The sequence below is a fragment of the Oreochromis niloticus genome, linkage group LG17, assembly GCF_001858045.2.
Source record: "Oreochromis niloticus isolate F11D_XX linkage group LG17, O_niloticus_UMD_NMBU, whole genome shotgun sequence".
Lineage (NCBI taxonomy): Eukaryota > Metazoa > Chordata > Actinopteri > Cichliformes > Cichlidae > Oreochromis > Oreochromis niloticus.
The window spans coordinates 22,282,329-22,299,032 of record NC_031981.2 but is presented as its reverse complement, the minus strand read 5'-3'; the positions used below and the strand labels follow the sequence as shown (position 1 = coordinate 22,299,032).

The following is a 16,704-nucleotide window of genomic DNA, read 5'->3' as shown; positions in this document are numbered from 1 at the left end:
TTACCACTTTACTATCAGCATTTACAGCTCAGAAACTTTCACCAGTTTGTGCCGGACAGAAATGATTCAGGTACACACGACGTTCAGGATGTAGTTTCTAGTTTTTATTGTTAAGAAAGAGAAATGAGTTCAGTGCTGCAGGAACATCACAAAGGACAGATCTCTCTTCTCTTGATTCTCCATTAAATGTGTTTCTGGGTCAAAGGTCTTTTATCCAAGTCTCACAAGTTAACCAGTTCTACGTGTTTCTTCTGTCAGAAGAACTCGGTGGTTTTTTTAAATGTTGAGGAGGCTGAGATAAGGATTGGCCCTCTGAGTCTGAGGCTGTGGTGATCCACTAGAAAAAGCTGGAACGTTAACTCCGGGTCGAGGAGGAGTTCCTGCCTTAAGTGGAGGAGTACAAGTACTTTGAGGTCTTCTTCAAGAATGTGAGGCGAAGGAAGGATGAGGACTGACAGATGGACTGCTGCAATATCTGCTGTGGTGACGAGAGAGCTGAGCGTGTAGGAGAAGTTGTCACTCTACAGTCTACAAACTGCAATCTTCCCTGCTTGCATATTTAAGAACACTTCTGAATGGCTGCCATGCCAATAGCTGCAGTGAAAAACATCTTTGCATTTACTCAAGTAGAAGTGAACAGCAAATAAAGTCACTCTAAGAAGGGAACTCCAAATATTCCAAAAATATACTCAATAAACAGCACTGCTGTCAAGAGGAGGTAATGACTTCCATCTGCAGCCTTTTATATTTGGTGGCTCTGTAGCAGCCATAAGACCCCACTACAGAAGAGAGGCCTCAGTGATGAGAGATATGAATCAGCATGAAAAAAGGAGAGTTGCAAAGTGGCTTGCAGGTGTGGACCGAGGCAGGCTAAAGCAGCTCGAATGTTCTGTGTGAGGACAACGTGCAGCTGTTAGCTTTTAGACTGAGCTGAATCTGACTCCTAGGACTGCTTAAACTATTTTTTTGAGAGAACATGAACATTTGTACTAAATTTAATCACGATCCATCTGAATTATGTAACAGACAGATTCATTAGAGTGTGGGATGAATCCTCTGGGAACATGAATGTATGACTGCAGTTTCACTGGAATCTGTCCAGTAGTGTACTTAGAGTTCCCAGAGGACTTGTGTATGAGGTTCTAAGCCAGTTTGTGAATACTTGTGCACAAACTCCACGTGCTCTCAGGCCTGAATCACAGGCCAGACTGTTTTGACTGGATGATTTAGGATAAAATTATCTTAATTTAGCTTCCAGAGTTTGTTTTGCTGTGACAGATGATTGGCTGTTAGCAGCAGCTACTTCTCCATCTGCTTCCCTTGGTGACTCAGATGTCTTACACTGATGAAGCATTCCCTGGCCTTGTTAACAGCTCTGAGGTCAACGGTCAAAGGTCAGGATTCCCCTGTGCTTGTAACAGCCACAAATGAAATAAACAGTGAGAGGAGGTGACACAGCAGCTCTGGGTTGACAGCTTTGTTTTTACAAAGGGGACAAATTGAATTCATACATTTTATTACGGCCTCCTCTCTTCCCTCCACTGAAGAACCATCAACCCCTGACTTCAATTTTCCGGCACTCATGTCACTGTTTTAGGACGTCTCTGAGATTCGCCTTGCATTCACACTGCGGACAGACTTTTCCAGCTTCTATGACCCATCACACTCTGGGTTCATGAGCGCCTCCTATCATCTGCCTGAAACAAGTAACCTCATCCTCATGTGGGGAAACAAATGCACACTCTGGCATTCAAGTTGAGGTTACAGAGAGACGGGAATGCTGGGAGTTGATAATGGCTCCTCTTCTGGTTAAAGTAAAAGCTCTCCACTGCGCCGATGGAGATGTGAAAACACACCACAGAAGAGACTCTGGATACGTGCTAATGAAAGATGCGTAGCAGCGGTCACTGTTCAGCTGGGAAAAGATTAGTGATAGTAATAACTGTGGTTCAAGTTCAATATCAATATCAAACTGTTTTAAATTAATCATTATTAACTTCATAAACTTGTAGAGAAAATCAGAGAGGCTGAGATGGTTCGCACACATGAAGGAGGGGAGATTGGATATATTCAACAAAGGATGATGAAGATGCTGGGCGGTAGCAGAAGAGGAAGACCTCAGAGGAATTTCATGGATGTAGTGGACATGCAGAGGGTTGGTGTGACAGAGGAGGATGCTGGGATAGGAGGAGATGGAGCAGGTGATCTGCTATGGTGACTCCTTTCTGTTCCAGTGCTGCTGGAGTGAAAAGCATGTTAACTAAAGAGAAATGAAGCAGATTCAGAGCGTTGGGAGAAAAGTCGTGTTGAAATCCATGCAAAGGTTGAGATGTGCAGCTGCTTCTTTCCTCGTGATGAACTGCAGCTTTGCACCGAGCTGCCGTCCTGCAGAAATGACACACATGGTTTTTTGGCTTTGCATGATGGGCTAAAGGACAACAGTGTGTCGACACAGGTGCAAGAAGATCATTTTGGGGGCATTTTTTGGCCTTCAGACAACTATTCTGATTGCTAAATTGTTGGACAGGACAAGCAAAAAAAAAAAAAAAAAATAGGATTGTTTTTTTTTAACCTAAGAACATTTTGTGCTGTATAAAGTTCACTTTATGTCATATTAGATATTGATGTCATGGCACAGCATCTGTGTTATTTTGTTGTTGTTGTGTTAGTTTTACATTTGATTGGCTCACAAGTGTCTGAAAACCCAACCATAAAACTGAGAGTATCATACATATTGATTTAATTAAAAATACACTACGCTATATATAAGATCACTCTGGTTCCTCAGATGCAGTCAGTACAGTGTGAACCTGCAGTGACACAGACACACAGAGTGTGATAGAGTTTTCTCCTGCAGAACAACAACAGCAGCTCCATCTCTGTTTCTTTCTGACCGCTGTGACAGCACCGAGGCTCTTTGATCGATGGTGGCTGGAGAACTATCTTCTGGAAGTTTTTATAATTTGTCTTCTCCTCTCCCTCCTCCTCCTGCACCCACACATACATATCTATCATTTATATCAGTCCACCCAGACACTGGTGTGCCACTTTGTGAAGGCTGCTGACTTGATTCACTGCTCTATCAGCCACAAGGTTGCAAAGACTGAAGTAATACATCCCAAATCTATAGGTGACGCCAGTCAGTCCTCATTAGGGGAGAACAGACAGCGAAGATAAGCTAGAATTAATATCTAGGAGTATTTTTCACTGATTCGGCAACAGCTGATATGAACTGAAGGAAGCATAAATTTTAAATAAATAAAATAAATTTTTAAAATAAATTTTCTTTAGTCTTTTAACTTTGTTCTCTGTCCACAATTTAATGTCCTTTTAAAATGAGATGAGGAAACAAGCCAAAAACCGTAATTTTATTCCATTCCAGTCAAGTGAGGGCTGAAAAGCAGAGCCAACACTGAAACACCAAAACCTGCAGTTCCTTCACAGTCCAGCAGAGGCAGTGAGTCAGTCCTCATAGACAATAGTTTATATAGAAAATACCTTTAAAAGTGATTTTTACATGAATATTTTGGGAGCTCAGAACTGTCCATCTGAGTTTCCATTATTTCATATGGGGAAATTTGCTTTGATATCAGTTTTTTGGTTTGCAAGCAGCATTTGGGAACAAATCATACTCTTAAACCAAGGTACTACTGTAATTTTCACCAATCACTGCTTATATCCATCAGACATAGTAGCACCGGAGTCATAGAAGTCCAGTATTTTCTTTTAGTTCAGTTTTTGGCCTCCATCAGCTGCTGAAGGGAACCATCGGACTTTTGAATGCTGAATGCTGCAATAAGTTCACCAGCTTTGATGTTGAGTATGCAGAGATTTCACCAGAGCAGGTGTGATAAATGCTGGAAACACTGAGAAGAAATTAAATCATAACAGTCTGTACATAACCCAAACTAGGAGCTAAAGCAAGTTAAAGCTCAGTACAACTGTTGTGAATTCTCTTGTGATGTACGTGAAGGTTGAATGCATTAAACATTAACTCCAAGGACTTTAATGGAGGAAACAGTGGAAGCAGAATGACTGCTGACTGCTCCAGAAATATCCTCTGTATCCTGATTACAGTTTATCGAGCGGATGAGAGATAACGTATTGAGTGGCTCACTTTGCATCAGGTCACCGAGCGGAGAAAAGCACATCTTTCCTGTCCTTTGCTGAGGCTCACAGACGTCCTCAGCCTCAGGTTTCTTCTCCATCTTGGAGCTGAAACTCAAGCTCTCTGTCTCCGACAGCCTGGGACTCACCATATCAAACCATGGCTGCTCGCTGGATGAAATATTGAAGATTTTTCACCTCCTCTCTTACCTTCCTGCTCTGACCTCCCACTGAGCTGTGAAAAACTTTCCCATTAAAGTTTCTTTAATAGCCCCTGGACTTCAGCAGTCTTTGAACCGGGAATTCTGAGCTGCAGGGAAAACATATACGAGCTTTAAACTGCTAATGATGATTACCACAGCTTGCTGGGAACATTCCTGCTCTCCTGTGATCTCCTGAGACTGGAAAGTTTTGTGTCAATCAACTCAGCAACCACCCACACATTAGCTCTCAGGCTGATTTTTCCAGTGAACTACATTTCACAGTTCTCACACGATGGCAGATAATTATTGCTTTGTTATTTTCATCGGATTTGTTTAGCCAAAATGGCGGCCGGTGCACTAACAATCACCCACACAGTTTGTTCATGTCTGCTAGCAAAGTGTAGAATACACCACTGCATGCAAAGTTTTTGAGGCCACTATTATGATCAGCGTCTCACATTTTTTTATGATGTTACTTTAGTTCATATGACAAAGGCTTGCAAAATTATTTTCTTGTCTTGAGCAGAATTCTAGCTCCAGGACCCAAAATAAAGTTTTTGAAGAAAATAGATCAAACATCCAGCGTACCAATGCTGGTTTCTGCTCCTCTACATCACAGATGTTAAAATACTCTAATTTATTTAAACGATGACAGCTCGATCATAATAATACTTACAGCTGATTTAAGCAAAGTGTCAATAATTTTTTTTTCAGCCTTGAAAGTTTCCTGTTCCTGTTTTCTTCAAATTTCAACTCATCCCTGTTTACTTGCACGTCTGTAATAGTGGATGGTTTCATGAAATATATTAAAGTTATTGTACCAATAAGTTGTCTATTCTCACAGAGCAATGGAAAACGACCAGTAGAGTGGAGTCCAGCAGAGTAGAGTAGGCACTAGTGGAAAAGAGGTTCTACGCAAGTAGTTTAAATAGAGGTTTATAATATGCTGACAAAGCACTCTTATTAATTAAAGCATAATCATACAAATCCCCCCCCAAAAAAATCCAACCATGTTTTTGCTCCTGTTTCTCAGATGTGAGAATTTACTGCTGTGGTGACGTTTGGTGTTTGAATAGAATAAAAAAAAGTATCAGTAACAGTGTTAATTTGGAACAATTTGGTTTATGGTTAGGCAGAGCATTCATGAGCTCCAAATATTCATCTGCAACATTAAAATGTTGCATATACACTGATACGTTATTGATATTAATTCTAATGATAAATGAACTTCATCTTCCTTCATAGCATTTTTGCTAATGTATAATATTTAAACATTGCTAGATCTTGTGGCCTTTCATTAAAAGCTAATTTTAGTGTGTGCACATCCCTCTAACGCATCTTTGAATGCATCTTTTACTCTCTGTTTCTTGTCTTTGTAAACCAGCTTTTGGCAGTGCTTTCACTTGTTTTCTTAGGTGAATCAGTTCAGCGCTGAATGCTAAATTCCAATTAGTTAATCTGTCAGTAAAAAGAACACGACATTCTTATGTATGATTCCTGAAGAAAATTAGAGATTGTAGCAGATATTACAGCTTTTAATTCTTCTTCTTTACCTTCAAGCTATCCTTAAAGCTGGGTTCCTGTCTGGCAGCGGTGATGAGGGGGATACAAAGGGCAAGCTGAAAGCAACAATTAAACAGCCCGTGCAGGATCATTCAGCCCAGAGGACGATAATTAACGGAGGCAGAGATGCTCTCTGCAGCTGCCCTGTGACATTACAGAGTGGGAACAGAGCCATGAAAACAGGGAAAGTGAGAAAATCCGAGGCTGAAGGGGGAAATAAATCTTATCGGGTATGTGTCAGAGGTAGGCGGGTAAGCTGTCACGCTGCAGAGTTATTGAAATTTAGATGCTGTCAGCTGAAGGTAAGGCCCCGTCTGCTGACCCTCGACCCAGAGACAGTCCTCTCTCCAGCGAGGACTGACAGCAAGGTTTGGGTTTCCCTCATCTGTAACACAGACACATATAATGTGACCATCTAAGTCACATATAAGTCCTGTCCATCCAGTTCACTCCCAGTGAATATCTGAGCATCTTCAGCTCGGCCTCTATCGTCTCCAAACCATCACAGCAGGTCTCACCTCCATCTTCAAACCTTCACTTTCACTCCTGATGCTCTCCTTCAGTTGCAAATCTCCCCTGACACTCGTCTCCACCCACTCCACCCTGTATGCACCTCTTTTCTGCACTGTTCATTTTAAGTATTTTTTGGTGTTACTTGTAAACCTAAGTTACATGTGCTCTCTCTCAGGGGTGGGCAACTCCAGGCCTCAAGCGCTGTTGTCCCTCAGGTTTTAGATCTCACCCTGGGTCAACACACCTGACTCAAATGATGAGTTCATTACCAGGCCTCTGGAGAACTTCAAGACATGTTGAGGAGCTAATTTAGCATTTAAATTAGCTGTGTCGAATCAAGGACACATCTAAAACCTGCAGGACACTGGCCCTCGAGGCCTGGAGTTGCCCACCCCTGCATTACTTACTTTTTCAGGGTTTTTTTGCTGAAGTCGTACAGTTATAGCCTTAGAAAGGCTACGGTTAGCAGTGAAATTACTTGGTTAACTTATTTCCTAAACACGACTGGGTTAAAATGCAACAGTTCCCACTTTTTCAAAGCTCAAGTCTTAATATTTGTTTTGTCATGAGACCGGGCTGAATGCAACCAAAAAGCTTCTGGTACCAGAGATCTTGCCTTTTCCTGTCCAGGCAGATACACTTTATGGAGAGTACGCTTCCTGATCATCAGGGAGACCATCAAACTAATTCTGCTGGTGATAAACACAGCCCTGATTGGTAAGACTGCCACAACAGCCTCACCTGTTTCCAATCCCATCAGCCCTGGTGTGTAAACATTGTCCTTGCTTTGGTTCCTTGTTCTGTTTTCAGTCTCACTCTGAAAGCAAATCATTGTTTTCATAGCACCACGCAGATGTCACCTCAGGTAAGTTTTACAGTTCAGTAATAAAAAACTTACATAAAGGTGAAATGTTTGCATGGACGTCCCCCAAAACCAGAAACAAAGCACCTGTTTGCTCCTAAATATTCACCAGTTCACCTGTGAGTGGAAGCAACACCTTGTCTGGAAATAAGACAAAAGGTAGGGCGACGGAAGAAGTCTGATGATCACTAGAGTGAGATGGTGAGTAACTGTGTCACATGACCATGCCCTTCTGCAGCTGGGGGGATAAATGATTTGTAATGAAGTTTCACAATCGAGCTTGTTGACTAACAAAAACTGAAGGTTTGCATTGCAGAGACGGAGGAGCTGATGATGTGTGCAGGCTTTTCTGTCACGTAGGCACTACCCGGGGGGGGGCCTCTATCTCCTTGTCAAGGACCTAATTACCTGCAGTGAGAGTGGAGGGGAGGAATACAACAGAAGCCTCTTATTTTTGTTTCCTGAATGCATCGTGAGTAAGTGTTCCCTGTTCTGGTGATTTAATGAAACAGCTGTCTGCAGCCTGAGGCCTGCAGTGTAAACCCTGATTTAGACTCAAATATTAGCAGTCTGCTCACAGCAGGTGTGCTTCAGTCCGCCCCGTTCAATTATACTTCGCATTATAAGTAAAAACACCTACTCCACTGTTGCAGCTTTGCATGATACACACTTTTAAAATCACAGATGCTACTCACTTGTTTTATCACCTATCTGAAACAAGCTGTTGTCTCTTTAAGGTCCCCCTTCCTTCTGATTGGCCAGCTTTTGGAAGTCAGTCAAGGGGCCAGATCATGTGAGCTGTACCAGAGCTAGTCCCATAGTCATCCCACTTCCTGTTAATCTGAGTGTACAGAAAGAGGTCAGCAGGGGGTGCTCTGAAAAAGTAATCAGTGGTAAGAGTCAGTAATTATTTTCAGCTCTACAGCAGCTGTTCGCATCATCACACCTCACATCAAAATGGAGGACACAGTACAGCGGCTCATGATGCTTTGACGTCTTTGTTTATTCGGAGGTACTCTGTGAATATGCTGTGTCTGAAGCAGCTAATCGAGCAGTTTGGGGGTTTGTTTTGTTGCCTCTAACCGACTGGACAAATACCTGGTGTGGGCTGAGTGTAAGGCTCCAGCATGAACCTCCAGGACTGAAGAATGAAGCCAAATCATTTGGATTCATCTCCCATCGAGGCAGCAGCGCAGGTGTGTGGTCAGGCAGGTGGGGAGGCAAAGCAAAGACATGAGTACCTGCAGCCTTGAGGCGGTGCTGCAGTAATTCACAGTAGCATGCTGTCAGGCAGACGGGGGGTTAACTAACAGCAGATGTATGACGCCACTAATGGGAAGCTTTTAGCACCACAATTACCCTCTAATTTTGATTTCACACTGGGCCTCTGCCTGCCAGTTATTATTCCAGAGGGCATGCATGATTCATTCATCGCACCACTGCACTGAGTAGAAAGCACGACTGCATTTATCTGCAAACATCCAATGTTCGGACCAAACCAGCATCTCTGGCTGCATCAAAGCCTCTCCTGACTGTGCTGTCCTCCAACCTCTGCTTCAGCATATGAACAAGAGCTGCAGTTCATTTTGACTCTACTGAGAGTTGAAGACACCTGAACTTCCTGTTCAGTAAACGCTACGTGACTGCGGAGTAGAGGCTGCCGGTGTTGATGCTGAAGTTCCGAGTTCAGATAGTATACAAGAGTTACTTCAGCTTCAGGTCTCACAGTGATGTGAAACTAAAGAGGGTGAAGTAAATAAGGCCAAAGTCACACAGTAGTTAGCGAATGTTTGCAGACAAGTCGGTGTCTTCTGCAGCAATCAGCTTATGACCAGTCACATGGAGGTTTTTGGTGCAGCAGTCTCTTTGTGATTGATTTTAACAAAGTGACACCCAGCAACCATTGGTCAGCTGGTCGAAGAATCCATACTTTTCCATAGCAACTGGTCGTTGACATTATTTGAGAAAGCCCCATACAACCTGAGGAACCTGAAGAGCCTTTTTAAGACCCATCTGCTCTAACTTCACTTTTATATAGAGCTCATGAGTTAAATACAAACTGTCCAATCATTTATTCTTATTGTTTCTAATAAGCTCTGGAAGTAGATGAAGGGCTACCGTGGTGTCACGCCTGGCCTGTGTTTCTGTTTTGGTTTTATTGACTGATGCAAACTTGAATCTGTTTCCTCTCAGCAGAACATGTGGCAGCATAAATCACAATTTTTTGGCGTGTAGCGGCTGGGGTCGTGTCTCTGCATCGTTTGTGCTTCATTTCGGAATTTGTGGACAAAACCAGCTTGCGGGTGTAGCGTCCTCCTTCGAAGCGTGAGCTGCATGATGATGGGCGGAGGACAGGTGCAGCATGCAGTCAGTCCTCTAAGTATAGACCCCCCCTTCTCTCTGACCCTCCCTCCTCCACACCACCAACCGAGCATTCCTGCCGCTCTTCTCCGCGGGGACAACAATGCAGCAGCTCAGATGACGGACGCTGAAAAGCCTCCCGCTGTCACGCCGCCAAACGCTGATCACCGAATATTGCCAGCGATGGAGGCAGAGCAGCTGCTCCTCAGCAGAGCTGTGACTCTCTGCACTTCAACGTCTTGTCAGATGTTATGGTTAATGTTCAGAATTTGGCATCTCAGTCCTGAGAGTCTGAAGTGGAATGACTGCTCTTATCAAATTTAGAGAAAGATTTCTAAAATTGTCCTTTGCAGTTTGAGTTCATTAGTATGACTCACACATAGCAGACACATTTGGGCCCAATTGGGCCTGCACTTGGCTCAGTTCAGGCTCTGGCAGATGTTTTTATGGTCCTGCACACCTGATATCTGGCCCATATCAGCTGGGCCTGCAGCTGAGTTGTCCAAAGAAAACTGCAGACATGGCCACATGTGGACCCAACAGTCCAAGATTAGAATAATGTGACACATTGGATATACAGATGAGTACTCTAAGCTGTGCATGGTTTTGTACTTTTATATTTTAATTTATCTGTGCAGCTAACCGTATAATAAAGTAAAAGTCATGAACAACTTGATAAAATATATGAGCTTTGGAGAGTTTAAAATTAGGTTTTTGAGGTTTTTCCTCTCATTTGCTGTTCTACATATTCTTTCCTTGTTTGAAATGCCTGAAACGCCTTGTTGGCATGCAGACTTTTCTGTTACTTATCTATGTCACCATGTTACATGTCTTACATAATGCCTGCCTGGCAGCTCATTTGGCACACTCTCAAACACTCTCAAACAAGGAACAAATAGACGCTTTTTGCTGAAACTCGAACACAAAAATATCTCAGCTGCCAGCAAAGTGCACCAAATGAACCACTGATGGCTGCAGAGGAAACACGTGCACTCTCAGCATCTGAAGACGTCGTGGATTACGTTTATTTTTGGTCCTCTCAACTACAGAATCTTTGGCATTAGCATGTTGTCCAGCTAATGTGGCTAACATTTCCATTAGCTTTGCTGATATCCCTAAAGACCAGAGGGACAAACAAAAAATATTTCCTGATAGGATATATTAAACATGCAGTACTGTGCAAAAGTCTTGAGCCATTCCTCTCTTCTTTAAATTTTAGAGGAAAATTGGAAACATGTGCAAACGTATGTAAATACAGCATATAAGCTAAAACGTTTGCTATTCCAACAAGCTTCAAAATTAACATTTGGCTCAAACACCGTCATAATTTAGCTCAGTCTGACCTCTCTGAGCTTAAAGGATGAAGAGATGACACACAGAGATGACGGCTCTCTGTCGGCATCACACTTTTCTTCTTCACTTGTCCAGTTTCCTGTACTTGGTCTATGAACAAGACTAACTCCATGTGTAAGTATTAATAACAAATATGCACATCTACAAAATTATCAAATTTGAAAAATACTGATGAAAGCGTTGTTGTAGGAACACTGCTAAATGTTGGAGTGACATTAAAGCGGTCAGATGTGTTGAGTGATGGAGGCGTTCAGCATGAGCAGACATGTTGTTCCTGCAGTTTATTTGTGGGACAGACCTGACCGTCTTCTGCTGCTCTCAGACATGATTTTATCTAAAGAGCTCTGTGTGTCACATCGTCTTCTTTTTATCTGAGAGGCTTGTCACATCTCTTTAGGAGGCCTGCTGACTTAAACAGACAGACCAGAAACTCTACTGCATACAAAACAGTGGTCTGGATTTATCTCGCATCACCTGCTTCAAACAAAACGCCAGCGACAGGAAACCTGAATGAGGTAAAATATTCACCCCTTTAAGCCTAAAACCTCAACAAACTGACTTCCTTGCAGAAATGATTCTTTGTTGTGTTTGTTTTTGTTCCTCCATCCATCAAATGACCTCTCCTTATTTAAGGAGCTGGCTAGATTCTTTATTTTTGATGGTACTCAGTACAAACTCAGTCATGGAAATACAACAAAATATGATAAAAATGGTATTTTTCAGGCTTTTTCAGCTTCGTGTGACAAGAAGTCTAAATGTGTATAGGAAACCTTTTTTCTTCTCCAATGTGTGAACAGATTCTGATGTAACAGCCTGTGTACTGTCTCCTATGTGAATCTTACACTAAAATCCAAAGGATGAGTTGTTTATGCACCATGTGCTTCATTGCTGAGCTGCACAGCATGTATCTGACACTTGTACTTTCAACACATCCACTAATGCTCTGGTACACACACAACATACAGAGCAGAGCAGGACCGTTTTTGTGCCTCATGTTTTCAGATGATGCTAGCTCACACACTTTTCTGAAGTTACTAAAAGCGCCTTTAAGACATGAGAACATATTTGAATCCACAATGAACTTACACTTTATCCGAGCCTCATGGAGCCGATGAAGGTGCGAGTCACCTCGTCACAGAGATCCTTACTGAGTGAAAGATGGTACAGACATCGATTTTACACTAAGTGACAGATGCAGGTCGAGGTCAGCCTCTTGTATCACAGCTGGTGACTTTGAATGTGATCCAGCTCTCAGACAGTTACTCAGTCTAATTGGCTGCTGTGGTTTCTTCGCAGCGCTCAGATCTGCTGAGATAAACACCTGGTTAAACTTTGTGATTGGTCCTGTGAAGTCGCTTAACTGGATTTCTTTATGCTGGGCAGACACTGTGCGATTTTTTTCAGTCGCGTTATTCAGCTCCTGCTCAAACTGTACGATTGACTCGCAGGGGTTAGAAGTTCATAGGTCAGGATGCAGGGTCTCACACTATACAGCCCGACACGCACACCACCATCATCAACTTTGCTAAATTGCTAATGAAAAACATTGATCAGGCAGCTGTGATTGAGCAGCAATGTCCATCCAACTATTTTCACGGTTGTTGTGGTCGTGATAATTTTGTGAGGCCACATCGAAAAGGCTCGGATGAGCTTTCCAAAGTCCTACAAGTGCCTCCATCGCTTGTGTCCAGATCACACGCTGCGCAGTGTGAGCGGCTGCGGTGACACCCTCACGACGGTCGGGAGGAAGCGATTAATGATCGGGAGCTGGTCGTGAGGTGTTAATCGCTTCTCGTTACCCCACGTATACTACACGATGCACGACGCACGATGAAGGCCAAACTCAGGCCGATCACCAAAACGGTCGCACGACTCAAAAATCGTCTCACAATGGGCCAAAAATCGCACAGTGTAAGCCCAGCATAACGAGCAAAGTCAGGCACGGTGCTGTATAATTAAAGCTGAATTGAACTGAACTGAATATTCAATACATGATATACAAAATATCATGTATTTTAAAAAGCACCACATTCTTTGCTTTGTTTTCTGTCATAGAATCTCTGTCATGTATCTCAGGGCTCTACAGATCCCCATCTTTAATAATTCATTAAATTAATTAGCTATTGCAGTTCCTTTTCTGTTAACCTTTTTTCATTTATGATCAGTCTGCTTCACTTTTTATTATCTATTTACTGATTAACAGTTCATGTTATTATCCAACAACTCTTCATTTAATTTTAGGCTCTAGTTCTTGTTATGTATAAATGAAGTGGGAACAAGGTAAGGGCCATAATTTTTAGATTGTAATATTATTGATTTTGGGGGTGATTATGAAGACTATATGATCCTTAAAGGGGAAGCTCTAGTGTCTGTATTTCCCCTCTTGTTTAATTTAGGCATTGACCGTAAGTATGATCAAAATTTCCCCTAATTTTATTTAAAATAAGAAAGATATGGTTGAGAGAGCAAAGCACATTCCTAACAGCAAACATCAAGGACAAAAACATCAGTGATGAAAACCAAAAGCCTCTGAAAGCTACCAAAAACCAGCCCTCTGTTTGCCTTTAATATGCCAGCATTTGGTGTTATTGATCCAGGCTGCAGTATCTGTTAAGAAAAGGCAGCTTGTGACGTAATTTAAGGTGGTTTAGATTGAAAGTGAGACCCTAAGCCAATCCCCCCGCCTGCCTGCACACCGCACATACATGTGCATGAACACGCTCACACCGAGCCTGAGCATGATTGCGGTAACGCAGTGGAGCGTTGAGGAGGGGTCGTCCTTGTGTCTCTGCAGCCAGTTTATTTTCTGACGTCCAGCCTCTGACTTCATGATCTCAGTGAGGGTGAGAGAGACGGCACACAAAGGCTCCTCTGCAGTCAATTAGGCACAAGATCATGCAGAAAATGGTGCAAATGTGAATAAATGACCTGATTCTAGACGACAGTCAGGTGAAGTACAGCCTGCAAACGTTGATGCTTTCTGAATGCTGATAAGCTCGACAGAATTCCTGGATTCAGTATAAAAGCAGACCTGTTTGTTTTACACTAAAAATAATTAAAATCAGTGATATAGCCCATCATATCTACAATATTTTTACTTTCACACATTCACACATATTATATATTCAGTGAAGCTGAATATAAACCAATTAGATCAGCTGATAGGCGGATGGAGCTCCATCATGGGGTTCACATGGCGGATTTCAGACTGATCACAAATCTTTAAAATGACTTGTGTGAAAATCTGATTCTAATGAGTAACTAAAGGGAATTTCTATTTTTTTCCTGATTATTCTTGTGCTCTTTCTTTCCCTGAGTCTGTGCCAGAGGTCGACAGTGGAAATTTACCCACAGTAATGCGAATGCAGCGGGCAGGAACAGCGCGGAGGATGCTGTAATGCTTTAGGCCCCCAGGCTGCTTATTCATTGTTGGAAAGGACTTCCTGAGATGTCTGCATTTTTCCCCGGTTCAAGCATTTTATTATTCATTCAGCAGTAACTGAAATGGTTGTGATGTTATTCCTGTGTTCGTGTGTAGCGATGGGTCTGCCATATGACACGCTCTTTAATAGAGTTATAAACCAAGGCAGCCACCTGTTCTATGTTTGATGATTGTCACTGTAATCTATTAGTAGTTTCTACAGGATGCATACAGAGTTATCTCTCTCTTACTGACAGTCCACCTCCTTAAGACACTACTGAGGCTCACACACACACCCACACACACTTTTTTAGGTAAAAGCTGGCCGGGCGTGCTTATCTTATCTTTTCTAAGAGCACTATCTGGTTGGTTTTACATACACAAGAAGCTTTACGGCTGCCAATGAAGAGCTCGTCTCTGCTCCGAACAGAGGCGTGATGAGTAATGTTCACATTTTATGGAAGACTGTAAAGGAATTTGCTAAAACAAACACGGAACAGGACATAAAAATGCACCTAACAGAATGCTGTTAATCATTTGGATGTTCGGGGGAATATTTGCTAACCTTTGCATACAAAAATAATCAGATTATTTCGTTTATGATTAACTCCTCTGCTGATCACCAAGGTACAGACTGGTACGTCTTTGTACTGCAGATGAATCATAAAATAAACTGATGGTCATTTGCTTATTGACTGATAGTGGCTTCCTCGTTAAAGTTCCGTCTGTGACATGCTGCTGATCTTTGCCTATTATTTTGTCACTCATGTCCTGAAAAGCATTCACTTGTAATTCTACTCTGGCTTTTTATTAGCACAATTCATGTTGAATTAAAAACTCCTTGAGTGTGCTCACACTGTCCCAGACACCAAATATTTAAAAGAGTGGCCAACTCAGATATCAGAGTGGACGTGAAGCCAAGGATCAGCATTTCTTCACACCGAGGAATCCCATACTGTTCAGAGGCAGATTAAAACTGACCTCCTGCTGTGGATCATCTCACATGTTCTCGTGGCTTCAGTGTCGCCTTCCTGCCACGTGATGCCATTTGTCTCTGCACATTAGGGACCTCCAGCTTTTACTTTTTGACCAGTACCAGTTTATTTATTAAAGGTTCTGTAGGAGCCATTTTGGGGTTGATATCCTATGTTGCCGCTACAGGTCACTTTTTTCAGTTTTCTGTATGGTAGGTTTATGTAAAGGTATTTAAGGTAGACGCACGTAATCAGCATCAGGTGTGTTGTTAATTGTAAGAAGGCAAACAGTGTGTGACTGCTGCACTGTTATGTTAAAAATGATGTTGGAATAAAGACCAAAAGGACAAGATAAGTGCTGCTGGAGTTATTGGACTGTTTAATTAATTCATGCATACCAGTGACATCGCGTCACCCCCGTTAACAAACACCTCAGTGGCTTCAAGTGTAGGCTTAGCTTCTACAGGTTCCATTTGAACACCTGTAAAATCCAGGTGAAAGCATCTTCCAAATGGTTTGATATGACGTCATGTTTTTTGAGAATCTATGACTGGTCTCGTGTGAAACTGTCTGCTATTCTTGTTCATACATTTTTAATTTTCCACAGTCTATGCTCCTTCCATCTTGGTTCATTTGGAGGTCCTTTCCTGTTAAAAGAGAGTTCTTCCTCTCCACCATCACCAAATTCTGCTAATTTTGGGGGTTGCCTCTTTTCTATTGGAAAAGCTGTTGCTTACAGTATGAAATGTGTTAGAGGGACTTTTGTTTTGACCTTTTTTGTTCATGTCCTAAAGCAACTACACTGAAATATCCATGTAGGAGATGAATGTGCTGGATGAGGACACAATTTCTACTCATCAGTTCTGACTGGGATGCCCCCCTCAGGGAGGTGTTTTGGTGGTACTTGACTCCCCAGGGGGCAGACCCAGGACACGATGAAGAGATTATGTCTTTAAGTTGGATTGGGAACACCTCAGTACCCCAAAGAGCTGAAGGAGGTGGTGAGGGAGAGGAGAGGGGGGGCATCTTTGTCTAAAATACTGGCCCTGATCCAAGGACCCAAATGATCTCTAGAAAAACTGACGGATGGATAAAAAAAAAATTCCTTGTATTTTCACTCTTGTCTGTAGTCCATTGCTTATTAGCTGCACTCAGCTTTCTGTGACTTCAACCACAGAAAGGTGAGCACTTACCTGATTAAACTCTGATTTCTTGAAGGTCAGCTTCTTCTAAACATCTGGACATAGTTCAGTGCGCCTCCTTCATTTCGATTGCTCTGTGGATGTCCCATTCTGGATACTTCCTATCATGAGGTGTGTTGGATCTGTTCCTGAGTGTCATGATGGA

At 42.4% G+C, this 16,704-nt stretch overlaps 1 long non-coding RNA gene across 9 annotated transcripts; it reads left to right on the top strand.

Annotated features, from left to right (window-relative positions):
* The first annotated feature begins 6,751 nt into the window (after nt 1–6,751).
* LOC102078963 (uncharacterized) lies at nt 6,752–14,986 on the top strand. 9 transcript variants are annotated; one of them, XR_003214426.1, is made up of 9 exons: nt 6,752–7,103; nt 7,197–7,251; nt 7,361–7,449; nt 7,552–7,724; nt 7,986–8,141; nt 8,261–8,444; nt 9,445–11,076; nt 11,360–11,477; nt 14,280–14,986. It is a non-coding gene; the product is annotated as an uncharacterized LOC102078963 (long non-coding RNA). The 9 variants fall into 9 exon arrangements; XR_003214427.1 differs by having other exon boundaries at nt 9,442–11,076; XR_002056704.2 differs by lacking the exon at nt 8,261–8,444 and having other exon boundaries at nt 7,565–7,724; nt 9,442–11,076.
* The last annotated feature ends 1,718 nt before the right edge of the window (nt 14,987–16,704 follow it).